The following is a 15937-nucleotide window of genomic DNA, read 5'->3' as shown; positions in this document are numbered from 1 at the left end:
GTGGACAGGCTGGACTGAGTAGCTGCCGGAGAATCCAAAAATCCACCTGAGCAGGTGGGGAGCAAAGCTAATTCCAGGGAGGGCAGCTGATTTCCGGGAGTGGGGGTGAGTCGGGTTGGTGAAAACTGAAAGGGCAGCATGAACAGTTACTCAAGCTCTTCTGCTAGGCCACTCTCCACCGAGCTTCTAACCCACTAAACATGGGTTTACTTCAGAGCAGGAGGCACACTTGAGCTGCACGCCCTTGACTCTTACATACACCTTAGACTCACAGAATGGATGCAGGTGGCACATGACCCACCCTTATCTACAGGACTGCAGGCTAGAAACCTCAGGGATGGTTTGCTATCTGAAAGGAAGAAATAAATCATTCTAACATCATCAGGAGTGAAGTGAGGTTCACTTACAGCTCAAAAGCCTGCACCAGGTCGCTTTACACAGGGCTCCTTCAAATTCCTTTTTATCCTGAAGGTGAATTTCTTTTATCTTTCATCAGAAGCTCATATCCTTTCTTCTGTCAAATGAACTAGATCTCTAGAAGGATGAAGCTGAATATGTGACACCATGATGCAGCCCAAGCAAAAAAAAAAAAAAAAAAAAAAAAAAAAAAAAAAAAAAAAAAAAAAAAAGTTGTAACAACCAGAAAGCAATTAAATAAACTGCACAGGTGAGGGCAAAACCCTCCAACTAAATGGAAAGGTATACGCTTTCATGTCCCAGGGCCCGTCATAAGACTCTATATTTTCATTAGTTAGACTTTGTAATGAACAAAGCATTTTGGATCAGCAGGCTTGGAATATCTTTAAGGAAGAGATAAGGAAATGAAAATAAATTAAAAAGGAAAAACCATATTATTCAGCTAGGAACCAACTCAGCCCAGAAACATGAAGGAAAAATAAATGATAATATGCTGGGGAGAATGACTGGTTTTTCTGTTCAACTGAGATAAATGAATAAGATTGCTTTGGGTAACTTGTAGTAATCCTCCAACATTTCACCAAAGATCGAAGAAAAATAGTACAAGATATTTATATTCCCAACAAAATTTAAGAGTGCTTTTTAAAAGATCAGCATGTTGATGTGCGTTTGAATAGCACTCAATCTATAATGCAAGGGGGAAAAACTGTCTTGCTGGTATTTTCAGGATGGGGTTGAGGCCTCATACATCTTCATTATCAGAATAGACAATTTCTCGATGCAACAAAAATCAAACATTCTCAAAAGCACAAATCTGAGTAAGTATGAATTTTCATGGGCATGTTTTAAATATTTAAAAATCAGTTTAGAAATTCACTGTTAAATACCCAAACAAATCCATTTTAATCAAAGACTCTCAAAGAAATTCCATAGGTCTCAGGCTTCTTATCTCTTAAATAAAATAGTTAAAAAGCTAATTAGTCAATTCGGTTAAGTGATTCAGTCACATCCTCTTACATGTACGACATGTATGCATAAGTGTTAGGCATGGGAAGGGGAGCAACGATGCTAATGCGTCCTCTCTGGCAGGTGGTCCTGACAGCTTCCTGGGAGGCTCCTGACCCCACGGGCACTTCTCCCAGGGGCAGCTCTCCAGGACTGCAGCAGCAGCCCAGACAGTCCTCCACCATCTGACTGCTAGGACTAGCATAGCTATACACTGACTCCCCTTCTCCTGACCAGAGAAATCTGTTTCAAGTCTACTGTTAGGCGCTCTTTCCAACTAAAGTGTGAGGACAGCTCTGATGGGGGAGGAGAAACCAGGAATTCTGATCAATACAGTTCTCAGCTCTAAATGGGAGCACTCTCTGATGTCAAAAGGGATTGTGACAGAGCAAGTAAATAGGAAAAAAACCTCCCCATAGCAGTGGGACAGAACTTCCCAAGCAGACAGACAGGCTGAGAGTGCAGTCCGCATGTGGTGGCCTTCTCAACCCCAAAGGAAAGAAGGAAGGGGGTCCTAGCCTAGAAAAGGCCAAAGCCCTGTAGGCCAAGGACGTGTGAGGAAAGTGGCAAGGAAAGGGGGACCCTTGAGATGGCAAGTCCTCTGATTAATGTGGAAAGAATAAAGTAATGCTGGACAAATCATCCCTAGACTCCATTCCCCACCAAAAGCCAGATTTTGGTTCCAAGGAGGCTGGAGGAAAAGAGGGAAGAAAAAGAAGAGGAAAACCCAAGAAGCATTCTGTGTGTGACTGTAAGTGTGCAAGTGTGAGTGTGTGTCTGTAAGCATTTTACAGCTTTTTTTTTTTTTTTTTTTAGATAGAATCTTGCTCTGTCGCCCAGGCTGGAGTACAGTGGTGCAATCTCAGCTCACTGCAGCCTCCACCTCCTGGGTTCCAGCGATTCTCCTGCCTCAGCCTCTCGAGTAGCCGGGACTACAGGCACGTGCCACCATGCCAAGCTAATTTTTGAATATTTTAGTAGAGATGGGGTTTCACCATATTGGCCAGGCTGGTCTCAAACTCCTGACTTTGTGATCTGTCCGTCTCGGCCTCCCAAAGTGTTGGGGTTACAGGCATGAGCCACTGCGCCTGGCCTTTATAGCTTTTTATCCGCCACACTCTCAACATCTACTAGAGCAAATGCATACAACACATGATATGTGACCCTAGATTTCAATCAGCTTTTTAATGCCTGATTCTTAAATATGAATGAATAGCAAAAAACGACCACATATGTAAAAAAGACTTGAAATGAAAAAAGGCATTAAAAAATACAGAAAACATAAGAAAAACTTTTTAAAATATTTTCATTCACAACAATATATTCATTCTTTTCGGTTTATAGTTCTCTAAGGTTTGACATATACACAGAGAAACCATAAACTCAGTTAAGATACAGAACAGTTGATAACCCCAAAAACTTCTCTCATGTTATCGCTTTGTAATCAGCTATTCTCCCCAAGCCACTAGCAAATACAACCTATTCTCCATCCGTATAGTTTTGTCTTTTCCAGAATGTCATATCAATATAACCAAACAACATGTAGCCTTTCAACTCTGGCTTCTTTCATTTTTAATATGGATAAACCTAGATTATATTATTATACTATTTTATTAATATTATTGATGTCATTAATAAAAGTAGTTGGGTGTTTATTATAGTTAATAGTAGTAGTATACAATACATATTGCATTCAAGGTTCATCCATATTGTCACATGTATCAATAGTTTGTTCCTGTTTATTGCTGAGTAGTATTCCATTATATGGCTGTACCACAGATTGTGTATTCCCCACTTGAAAGACAGGAAAAAATATTTTAAAATTCTAATTAATTTTTTCAGAGGGATAAGAGTCTCCATAAAACAACTATAGGGTGCTATAGAGACAGAGAATAAATAGGTGCTTAGAGAAACAAAAAATATGACAATTAGAATGTAAAAATCAAAGAAGGCATTAAAGTCAAGGAAATCTCTCAGAAATTAGAAACCCCCACCCCAAAAAAAAAGAAACTAAGAGAGAAAAGATAAAATAATTAGAGGATCAACCTAGGAGCTCTAAATTCTAATAGATACACGGAGAAGGAGGAGAAGGAGAAAGGAGGAGAAGGAGAAAGGAGGAGAAGGAGAAAGGAGGAGAAGGAGAAAGGAGGGGGAGGGGAGGGGGAGGGGGAGGAGGGGGACGAGGAGGGGGAGGAGGAGGAGGAGGAGGAGGAGCAGGAGAAGGAGCAGGAGAAGGAGCAGGAGAAGGAGCAGGAGAAGGAGCAGAAGAAGAAGCAGAAGAAGAAGCAGAAGAAGCAGCAGCAGAAGAAGAAGCAGCAGAAGCAGCAGCAGCAGCAGCAGCAGCAGCAGCGAGAAAACAAAAAGCAAATTACCAGGGAAACAAAACAAGAAAATTCTCAACACTGAAAAACACAAGCCTCCCAATTAAAACGGCCCACCAAAAGTCTAGAAAAAAAAAAATTGCAATATGCAAAGCACAGCATCAAGTAATTTCAGTGTCCTAGGAATAAATGGAAAGCCCTAAATCCTCAAAAGACTTAAAATAAATCACATATAAAAGGAATCACAATGGCAACAGATTTCTGAACAGCAAAAGCAAGTATCTGATAACACCACAAGAAAAAATGATTTCCACCTAGAACTCTATATCTTGCTAAACTATCAAATCAAGGGTGAATACAGAATAAATACATTTGCAAACATGCAAAAATTCAAATATATGTATATTCCCCAAACCTCTAAAGAATATGCTTCTGTGAAATGATTATGTAAATGAAGAAGACAGGGAAGCCAGGACAGACAAACTGAAAGGAAATGGGTGGTCAGGTCCAGAGATGAACCAGTTCAGACTGGAACAGAAAGGCAGAAGGCGGTGGAAAGCAGATCCAGCAAGAAAAACTGATGGTCCTGACGTGCTTGGATGTTTGCATGTAGTAAGTGATCCACAGGGTTTGTAGAGAGGATGTTTCTTCCTTGTCTGTCTCTCTAAGATAAAGAAACCTTCCAGAGGCAAGCCCGGCAAGTTCTTCCCCCCAGGGCAGGAGATGGGGCTCCGGTGACTGGCTTGGCACTATCCGGAGTTACTGAATCAAGGGGCAAAGGGGTGAACATCACAACTAAATCAGCGTTCAGCCAGCAATGAGGAAGATGAAATGGCTATTGGGCAGCAATTAGCAATACAAGCCTCATAGGGCATTTACTAACTGCAGTGGCGGGGAGGTTTCACGACAAAAGAAACCAATCATCATAGTACACTAATACGAATATCAACAAATTACAAATAATCACATATGGTTGACCCTTGAACAATGTGGGAGTTACGGGCATCAACCCCTGTGCCGTTGAAAATCCACAAGTAACTTTTGATTCCCCCAAAACTTAACTATTAATAGCCTGCTGCTGACCAGAAGCCTTATGGATAACACAAACGGTTGATTACCATATATTTTGTATGTGTGTTATTACAATAAAGTAAAGCTAGAGGAAAAGAAAATGTTATTAAGAAAACCCCAAGGGAAAAAAATATGTTTACTATTCTTAAATGGAAGTGGATCATCACAAAGGTCTTCATCCTCGTCATCTTCACGTTGAGTAGGCTGAGGAGGAAGAGGAGGAGAAAGAAGAGGGGTTGGTCTTGCTGTCTCAGGAGTGGTGGAGGCAGAAGAAAATGCAGATGTTTAAGTGGACCCACACAGTTAAATAGTTACTGCTAATTTCCCAAATTTTGGAAGTCTGAAGAAAGGGATATGTTTACTAAGAATATGCAGTAAGACAGCTGAATTTTCCACTGCTGTAATGATAAATATCCAAAATTGATGAAAAGAAAAGATAGAAACACAGCATCTTCTTAGAATGGTAGACCTGGTATCATTGATACCATCATAGAATGGTATCAGAAGAATCAGTGAAGTCATTTGAAATCTGTTGTCTCTGGGGAGTAGGAGTTGAAATGGGAGGGGTGGGCAGACCGAGGACTGCAATTTCTTGTAATAAGCCTTTTATCACTATAATAGAAATTTAAAAATTTAAAACCACTGTTTTCTTATGACATAATTAAACTATAGCAAAGTGTGAAGGTTTAGATGATTTTAATGAAAGATTAAAGCTACAAACTCATTAAAAAAATTTACCTTGTGATTTTCCCAGTTTAAATTGAAATTTTAAATTTAAGGAATCTAAGAGGATCACTGTACTGGATGCCTAGGAACACAACAGATTGGATGTTCTTGCTGAAATAACAGGACATCTGAACTTGAAGCTGAATCAGTGGGAGGAAAGACGCATATTTCTTGTGTGTTCAGAGACCAGCAGACCCCAGATTCACCAAGGGTTGAGCAGGCAGATGAGACTGCATCCCCTCCTGTCCCTGAGTTCAACGGATGAAGGATTCCCAAGAAAAGCTGAGTTACTCTAGTGAAAAGGAAGTCACAGCATCAGAAGAGAGTCACAGATTTCGACAAACAAACACACAACAGATTTAAAGACTGTCCAGTTGCCTGTGGAATGGCAACTCAGGATGTTTCTGAATTATCCAGCATGTTCTATCAGGTAGCGTGCTCCCTAGAAGACATAGCCCTCCTGTCATAAAGAGATTTAAAAAAAGAAATTTTGCATCGATGTTCATCAGGCATATTGGTCTAAAATTCTCTTTTTTTGTTGTGTCTCTGCCAGGCTTTGGTATCAGGATGATGTTGGCCTCATAGAATGAGTTAGGGAGGATTCCCTCTTTTTCTATTGATTGGAATAGTTTCAGAAGGAATGGTACCAGCTCCTCCTTGTACCTCTAGTAGAATTCGGCTGTGAATCCATCTGGTCCTGGACTTTTTTTGGTTGGTAGGCTATTAATTATTGCCTCAATTTCAGAGCCTGCTATTGGTCTATTCAGGGATTCAACTTCTTCCTGGTTTAGTCAAGGATCTAGAACTAGAAATACCATTTGACCCAGGCATCCCATTACTGGGTATATACCCAAAGGACTATAAATCATGCTTCTATAAAGACACATGCACACATATGTTTATTGTGGCACTATTCACAACAGCAAAGACTTGGAACCAACCCAAACATCCATCACCAAACATCCGTCTTAATGACAGACTGGATTAAGGAAATGTGGCATATATACACCATGGAATACTATGCAGCCATAAAAAAGGATGAGTTCATGTCCTTTGTAGGGACATGGATGAAGCTGGAAACCATCATTCTCAGCAAACTATCGCAAGAACAGAAAACCAAACACCGCATGTTCTCACTCATAGGTGGGAACTGAACAATGAGAACACTTGGACACAGGAAGGGGAACATCACACACTGGGGCCTATTGTGGGGAGAGGTGAGGGGGGGAGGGATAGCATTAGGAGATATACCTAATGTAAATGACAAGTTAATGGGTGCAGCACACCAACATGGCACACGTATACATATGTAACAAACCTGCATGTTGTGCACATGTACCCTAGAACTTACAAGTATAATAAAAATTTTTAAAAACCTGCCTATTGTCAGGCCTCTCAGAATGCCTTCACAATGACCACCATCCATACAAAGCAGAGGCAAAGAAGGTGCTGGAATGTGCCACCTTCTGCTTTGGATCATTGTTCTGTCATCTTGTGGCTACATGGTAACTCACTAATCTCATCTGTGTCCTTATGAGCATTCTAATGGACCTAAAAATAGAGGCTTGTAGCTTTGTTGGGAGGACCAAAGATATATATATATAAAACACACTTATTCCATGGGAGGTTATTAAATAAATGGAGTATGTATTATGTCACTGCATTAAAAAAATATATGTTCAGATTCATTGCTATGTACCTGGTTCATTGGGCCACAGAAAGGAGTAATGCCCAGAGATGTAAGAATGAGTTTTGCTGCTGTTTGCTTTTATGTGTTCCTAACAGCATCTGGTGCAGAGTGCTCTGTGCCTGCAACTAAACTTTTGCAACTGGGAAGATCCTCCACTGGTACCTCACCATTCACCTGCCCACTCTCAGCCCCAGCTTACAGCTGCCCCACATCCACCTACCCTCTGGTTTTGCCCTACTCCCCTCTCCAGGAACTTGCACAGCCCCTCCATACAAGAGAAATATTTAGTCTCTGTTCTAGAAACCAAATCCCTACATAGTAAGGGACTGGTGAAAGTGTCTGAGTCAGAATTGCATCTTTAAAAGAGCTAGCTACAATCAGATAAGAAAAGAATTGTTACAATGGGCCATCTACCAGAACATGGAAATAGTTTCATCTTCAAAACTCGAATGGCAATACTATTGCTTTTCAACACTACCTCCATGGAGCAAATTCCTACAGAGCAGATTCTGTGTTCAACGGAGCCTCACAAGACACAGAAGCACTTTGGTGCAGACTATGTCCTGGGTTAACAATACTAGCTCAGTTTTTGTGAGGAAGAAGCATGTTTGCAAGACATCGGTATCATTACTAGAGAATAACAACAGACGAAAATGTGCCTGGTTCACATGTGCTAAAGTCAGTATGGAGTTCCCTACTTCCTTGTGTCCAAGATCACGGCTGCACTTTCTCTGCCTGTGCCTCGCTTACAGCACTTACCCCTTTCCATCCTTACTGCCCGTGGTTATTCCTGTATATGCTTCCTCCTGACTCCTCTCCACCCTACTTTGTTCCCAGGACTTGGCTGCTCTAGAGGGCAGGGTCCTTGTCATTTAGCATCTGCAGATCCCTTTCTGTACCAGAACTTTCATACAACAGACACTCAACAGAACTTTCCCAAGTTCATAGATAAATTCATCATTTCCGATTTGGAGATGGGCAAGCACTGGGATCAAAGCCCTTTTTGTTCTTGCCCCTCTCCAGTTGCTGGGCCAGCACCACTTCCCCAAAGGACTTCCAAGCCCCTCTCTGGCCCACAGAAACCTGTGTGGGGCCCTCGACCATAATGCTGGTGGCTGAGCACTCATCACTGTCCACAGGAGCTCTGCTGCCAAAACTAGGTCCATTCACTCACCCTGTGTACATTAAGCATTGATGTGGTGGCAGAAGTGGCTGGGGTTGTAGGAACAAAGAAATGCCAAGACAAGAATCCTACTGCAGCAAAGGGTCTGTGAGCCCACGCTGATCTCCATGGCCTCACTGGCTGCACCATGGCAGGTACGAGATGTTGGAGAAGTCCCTCTAGAGAGCAGCCTGAGGTCCTCCTTTGCTCTGCAGCACCTGCTCATCAAGAACTGGACACCTGTGCTCCTCTGAATTCCTATACATTTTATTTATTCCCTTCCCATGATCCTGATCACTTTCCACCTTGTACAACTATTCGCTACAGGCTTGTCTTTTCTTCTGTACTGAGCTTCCAGCTCCTTCAGACGAGGATCCCAGCCCAGTTCACCTCCATATCCTTCACAACACCCAGCAAAGGACCTCACCCACAGCAGGTTCTCAGTTTGTATTTGCTGAAAGAAACATGCTTGTTTAGTTGGCATCAGAAATTAAAACCCATCACATTCTAGAAAACTATTATTGATTTAAATTTTTCTGGCAAGTTAAACTAACATGCTAAAATATTGTATTGGGCAATTTCTGACGATACAGATAGTCTAGAAACTACAAAGTGTTGCTTTTCAGTAAACAAAAGATCCACGTTTTCTTGTCACTTTTGCCGGCTTTGTTGTGAAGGTAAGAAATCCCATACTTCAAGGATCTATGTTACAAACATTCGTTTAAAGACCAGAATTGTAAAAAGGTTTGTCCATTATATAAATAAGCATTTCATGAATACAACTACTCATTGGGAGTATTGTGAATATATAATACTATACAGAGGATGCTGCAGGACAAGATTTTCAAACTCAAATCAATTTAATAAGTCACGGCTGGTATTTTCTTTTTAATGAGACTATATAAAAACTATCAGTGTATTACACTTTCATGGATGAGAATTATTTTCTGAAATATTTTTCAGTTAATGCATGTACATGCATGTACGTGTGCACACATACATGTGCGTGCCCATATATCCTTTCTGAGTTGCAGACAGAAAATGTCAAAGCCACATTGTAGAATTATTTGTCATTATTTTCGGCTGGCAGGAACCAAACCAACTTCCTACTTTTGGGTAATTCTGTGTGGTCAGTCCTGGTGGAGGCAAGAAACTATACTCCATAAAAGTAGCAAAATGTGGGAGCTCCTCACCCTTTCTTTCCCCCGGGAAGGTGAGCCAGTGTTGGCTAAATGGGTGCTCTTACTTGGGCCTTTGAATCTGAAACACATGATACGAAGACCATGATGATGGTGAGACTAGATGAGAGACAGCACCTGTGGGCAGCAGCTGCAACCAAGAATGGCAGCAGAGCCATCCATGGAGGCTGTGCCAGGGCCACAGGAGCACCCTGCCTAGTTTGTTCTCACTGCCCATGCCCAGCGCTCCCTTGCTCTTGTCCATCACCCAAGTATCCCATGGCCTTCCTTTTCTGCACAAAGAAACCACAGAAGACTGCTGCTCACAACCAAAAATATCATGCTAAGGAGTCTGGCCCCTATTCTGTAGGAAATGGGAAAACACTGCATATTTTTAAACAAGAAGAATGACATCTGGTGAGACAGTACTAGGTATGTTGAATTAGAGACCAGAAACAGTTGGGGCAGAATAAATAGCTGGCCCAGACCAGGACTTGAATTAGGACACAAAGTGTTCAACAGGAATCCCACTTATATGCCTGAACTACATTTAAAAGGGGCAGACATGTATAGGAGACGGAATTCAAGACTGTAAGCTGAAAAGATCCAGTGAGGCTAGCACAGACTAAGCGCATGGACTCCCTGGACTTGAATCCAGACTTACCAGCTGGATGCACTTGAGCTGGTTACTTGATCTATCTGTGCCTCAGTTCTGCCATCTGTAAAATGGGAACAATGATAGTACTTTACTCACAGAGTTGCTTCATGAAAACTAAATCAATTAATTTATGCAAAAGGCTTAGAAGTGTTAGGCACACAGTAAGCAGCATATAACTGTTTCTTAAATTAAAACATTAAAAAAAAAAAATGTCCCATCCATTCCAATCTCTGTAGCAAAGCTGTTGCTTCTGGTCTAACTTGGGGACTGAACTCCCAGTGTGTTGCTCTTCTTGACCTATTTTAACTGTACTTTTAGTTGTTTATAGTTCTGTAGGGAAAGGCTTTCACAATAGGGTTGGTGCGCAATTGGAGTCTCATTGTTCTCACTGCCCATGCAGTATCTTACGTTGGTATTCACGAATGTATTCACTGCTAAAGTTCAAAGGTGCTCTATTACCTAGCATCGCTGGGGAACTAAGTGCACCAGATAAACTGATTTTCTAGCAACTGAAGCATATTTAAGAGCCAATGCACTTTAAAGTTTGAATTATGTTGAGAGAGAGCTTGTAAAATGTACTGTAGAATTCTCTAATTTCTGAAAGAGTGCATCAAAAGTAATCTAATATTTTCATGGTGACTTAAGGCGATCATTTTGAACATTGGTCACTGAACTCAGGCTGTAATAGCATGATGATCTAATGGAGGGGTTAACCACTATGATTTAAGGATCTGTTAGCTCCTAAACTATTTGCTCAAATATGACTGTATGAAGCCCTTGCATCTCACTTTTTACTTTAATTTTCTCTGCATCTGCCCCTGCTATTAACTATTACATCCTGCAACTATCACTACTTCAGCTTCAAAACAGAACTTTTCCTATTTTCTTATCATCTGGAACCACTTTGTAATAGATAATCAAATTCTGTAGAAAGCATGTAGTATATAGTATATATGCGTATATAGTGTATCAATTGCGGTATAAGCAGGGTATAAGCAGGTATAAGCAGAAACACCAGCCAAGAGCAGAAAACATATACTGTACATTTTGGGAAATCCACTTAGCCTACCGTCTAAAAACTGTTTCCAGATGTTTACTATTAAGACAGCTGAGGCTGCCAAAAGAACACGGTCATTTTGCTGAGTGATGAGTGACAGCTGAAGTGAAGGAAGGTAGGCTCTCCCTAAGCCCCAGACATATGTGTAATACAGCCCACTCAATATCTTCATTCATTTCCTATAACTGCTGTAACAAATTACCACAACTTACTGGATCAAGACAACACAAATTTATTATCTTGCAGTTCTGGAGGTCAGAAGTTCAAGATGGGTCTTAAAAAACAAAAGTCACGGCATTGGCAGGGCCGCATTCTTTCTGGACACTCCAGGAAGAATCCATTTCCATGCCTCTTCCAGCTAGAAGCTGGAGAAACGTATGTCACAAAATGTGAGATACAGAGGCTACCTGCATGCTTAGCTGTGGCCCCTTCCTTCAACTTCAAAGCACGTCATTCCAGCTTCTGTTTTGATCATCACATCTCCTCCTCTGACTGTGACATTCCTGCCTCCCTCTTACAAGGATCCTTGTGATTTCATTGGACCTACTCAGATAACCCAGGATAATCTCTCCAACTCAATATCCTTAATCACATGTGCAAAGTCCCTTTTGCCACATGAGGGAACCTACTCACAGGTTTCAGGGACTGGGATACGGACATTTTGTGGGGGGCCACTGTTCTGCCTGCCACATTTGCATAGATGTTGAACAGATTTCAATCTTAACTTGCACAAAGCTAAGCTGCTGATATTTCTGCTCACTCCCACCACCTCTGTCCAAACCTGCTCTACCAATATCTGCCTGCATCTCAGTTGATGGCAAGCTCATCCTTCCATTCGCTCAGGGCAAACAGCCTGGAGTCACCCTTGACTCCTCCTTTTCTCTCACATTCCACATGCAACCTGTCATCACGTTCTGTCAGGTATCTTTTTAAAAATAGATCAGCATCTGACTACTTCTCCCAACCTCCACAGCCACCATCATCAAAGCTACCATCTTTCCTCAGTGAGATCCCTGGAACGATGTCCCAGATTCCATCCTGTGGTTTATAATGAACCCTATAGCTAGAAGGACCTTTTTAAAAATGGAAATTAGATCATATCACTCCTCTCTTCAAGCCCCTCCAGTGGCTCTTCATCTCACTAAGAATAAAAGCCAAAGTTCTTATGAGAAGGATCCCAGCAAAAAAGGCAAGAAAGAGTAGTTTTCCAGGAACTGAATGCTGCTCAGTGTGGCCTGAATAATGACTGTGAGAGGCAATGACAGATAAGCATGTGCATATGGGCAAGGGCTGGCACCCTCCCTACATTAAATAGCCTGATCCTATCCTAAGGACTGGAGAAAACTGCTGACAAGTGTTCAGCAGAACCGGGGAACAACCATCTCTGTACTTTGGGAACAGAGCTCTGGCTGCAGCCTGAGAACAGGTTAGAGTGGGCCCAGCAGAAGGAGACTGGGAGGCTATTGGAGGTATGCAGTAGTAAAGAGAAGACAATGGCAGCAGAGGGAAAGGAGAGTGAAAATATTTGTGGCTATTTAGGAGGCAGAAGTGGCAAAACTTGGTGATGGCTCAGATGTGAGGTCAAGGATGACATCCAGGTCCTGACTTCAGTGAATGGACCTGATATGTTTAAAGTGCTAAAAGAAAAACACTGTCGGCCGGGCACAGTGGCTCATGCTTGTAATCCTAACACTTTGGGAGGCCGAGGCGGGTGGATCATCTGAGATCAGGAGTTCGAGACCAGCCCGGCCAACATGGCAAAGCCTTGCTCTACCAAAAATATAAAAAATTACTCGGGTGTGGTGGCATGCACCTATAATCCCAGCTACTTGGGAGGCCGAGGCAGGAGAATTGCTTGAACCCAAGGGGTAGAGGTTACAGTGAGCTAAGATCGCACAACTGCACTCCGGCCTGGGCAACAAGAATGAAACTCCATCTCAATAAAAAAGAAAAAAAAATAAAAACACTGTCAACCAAGAATCCTATGGCCAGCAAAACTGTCCTTCAAAAGTGAAAAGAAAATTAAGACATTCCCAGATAAACAAAAGTCAAAGATATTCAGAGTAACCAAGGCATGAAATCCACCTAAGTATCCATCAACAGATAAATTGATACAGAAAATGTGGTAGATATGCACAACAGAAAACTATTCAGCTATTAAAAAGAATGAAATACTGTCATTTGTAACAACACGAATGAACCTGGAGGACATTATGTTAAGTGAAGTAAGCCACACACATAAAGACAAATACCACATCATGTCACTCATATATGGAATCTAAAAAAGTTGGTCTCATAGCAATAGAGAGTAAAATAGTGGTTACCAGAGGCTTGGGGGGATGGGGCAGAAGAGGATGAGGAGAAGCTAGTCAATGGGTACAAAGTTACAGTTAGGAGGAATAAGTTCTGGTGTCCTATTGTACAGTAGGATGACTATAGTTAACAATAATATAATGTATATTACAAAATAGCTAGAAGAGAGAATTTTGAATCTTCTCACTACAAAGAAATGATAAATATTTATGACTGATTTGCTAATTGTCCTGATTTGATCATTACACAATTATGCACATACTGAAATATCACATGGTACCCTAAATATGTATATTTGTCAATTAAAAGTAAAACTTTCAAGAATTAAATAAATAAATGTAAGCCCTGTGGAAACCACAAAAAAATCAACTATAGAATATACATAAATGAAAATGAGAAGGAACGAAACTAAAATATTTCACTACAAAGAAAATCAACCAAGCAAAAAGAAGATAGTAACACATGGTACAAAAATAGACACATAAACCAATGGAATAGAATACAGAATCCAGAAATAAAGCCACACATGTACAGCCATCTGATCTTCAACGAAGTCAATGCGATAAGCAATGGGGAAAGGAATCTTTATTCAATAAATGATGCTGGGATAGCTGGCTAACCATATGCAAAAGAATGAAACTGGACCCCTACCTTTCTCCAGATAAAATTAACTCAAGATGGATTAAAGATTTAAACATAAGACCTCAAACTATAAGAATCATAAAGAAAATCTAGGAAACACCCTTCCCTCAAGAGGGACCTAATTAAACGAAAGAGCTTCTGCACAGTAAAAGAGACTATCAATAGACAATGCACAGGAGAATAACGAAATAACGGGCATGGGCAAAGATGTAAAGAAACTGAAACACCTGTGCATTGTTGGTAGGATTATAAAATGGTACAGCTGCTAGGGAAAACGGTATGGCAATTCCTCAAAAAATAAAATAAAATTAGAATCACCATCTGATCCAGCAATCCTACTTCTAGGTATACAGAGAAAGAATTGAAATCAGAATCTCAAAGAGATATTGGTATACTTGTGTTTACAGCAGCATTGGTCACAATAGCTAAAATGTGAAATCAACCAAAATATCTCTCTATGGATAAATGGATAAACAAATATGATATATACATGCAACGAAATATTATTCAGCCTTTAAAAAGAAGAAAATTCTGACACATCCTGCAACATGGAACTTTGAGGACATGACACTGAGAGAAAAAAAATCAACAGAAAAGCAAATACTGGTGGTGACAACAAATACTGTATGATTCCACTTACATAAGGTACCTAGAGTCATCAAATTCACTGAAAGTAAAATGGTCATTGCCAGGGGCTGTGGGGAGAGAAGAAAAGTTGTTTAACAGGGACAGTTTCGGTCTTGCAAGATGAAAGAGTTCTGAAGATGGATGTGCTGATGGTTGCTCAACAATGTGAATGGAGTTAATGCCACTAAACTGTACGCTTAAAAATGGGGAAGGCAGAAAATTTTATGTTATGTGTATTTTACCACAATAAAAAGAAAATTTCAAATATGAGCAACTAGGACTGGATTGTCCAAAGGCCCAGGGGAGCTTGCGAGGGATGGCCAAACTGAGTCTTAGAAATGGTCAGGCAAAACCCAAGCTGTTGGAAGTGGCCGTGAACCACTGAAAATACAATTATTAAGGAAACAGTCATTAGTGCCTTCCCGGAAGTATGCAAGTGTGAGATACGTTCACTGTGAAATCTCCCTACTTCTAGTCCGTGTGCAGCCATCAAAACCATCTCTCCTCATCCCCCACCAGCTGGAAAAGGCTGCTCAGACTACGCCAGTCCTAGTTCCCTCCTTCACCTCCTCCTCCCTCCGGCAGTCCTCATATCTGCTGTCTTTTGGCTCTGAAACCAAACAGTAACATCAACTTGCCATCATGGAAAAAATATTTGTTGAAATAGCAATGTCTGTCTGTCTTCTATTTTCCCTTTCTCCATCAACCTCCCCCAAGCAGCCTCCGTGATTCCCAGTCCCTAGGGAGCTTTGTGACTGCAGAGGAGGAACTGCTGGTAAGACACTTCCCTTCCTGGTTTTGGTTTCCAAATGCTTAAGCCCATGGAGGGGAAAAAAAGTTTCAGGCAAGAAGAGGTGTCACTGTGGGAACTATAGAGAAGAGAAGGGAGATTGAGAGAGTCCCCCAGAGTAAATTTGCCAGGCCCACAAAGGAGCGGACTGTAGTTCCTAGAGGTAGGCAGGATCTGTGCTGGCTGCTCTCAAAGCCAGCTGAGCCTAGAAAGGGAGGAGTGGCTTCAGCCAAGCCTAGGCTGGGCTCCAGGACTGCACGAGTTCCCAGGTATAAAGACA

At 41.3% G+C, this 15937-nt stretch overlaps 1 protein-coding gene across 4 annotated transcripts in view; it reads right to left on the bottom strand.

Moving 5' to 3' along the window:
• Window positions 1-15937, bottom strand: part of MTUS2 (microtubule associated scaffold protein 2) — a 625283-nt gene that overhangs the window by 442161 nt on the left and 167185 nt on the right. The window contains exon 3 of one of the 4 annotated variants that reach the window (XM_050766814.1): window positions 10235-10289. The exons of 2 other annotated variants lie outside the window; for them this stretch is intronic. The gene's annotated coding sequence lies outside the window, so the exon portion shown is untranslated. Of the gene's footprint in view, window positions 1-407; window positions 512-10234; window positions 10290-15937 lie in introns of those variants that run through there. One more of the 4 variants, XM_050766815.1, reaches the window with a different exon arrangement.

This window comes from Macaca thibetana, chromosome 17 (genome assembly GCF_024542745.1).
Source record: "Macaca thibetana thibetana isolate TM-01 chromosome 17, ASM2454274v1, whole genome shotgun sequence".
NCBI lineage: Eukaryota > Metazoa > Chordata > Mammalia > Primates > Cercopithecidae > Macaca > Macaca thibetana.
This window is presented reverse-complemented; position numbering and strand designations above follow the sequence as displayed.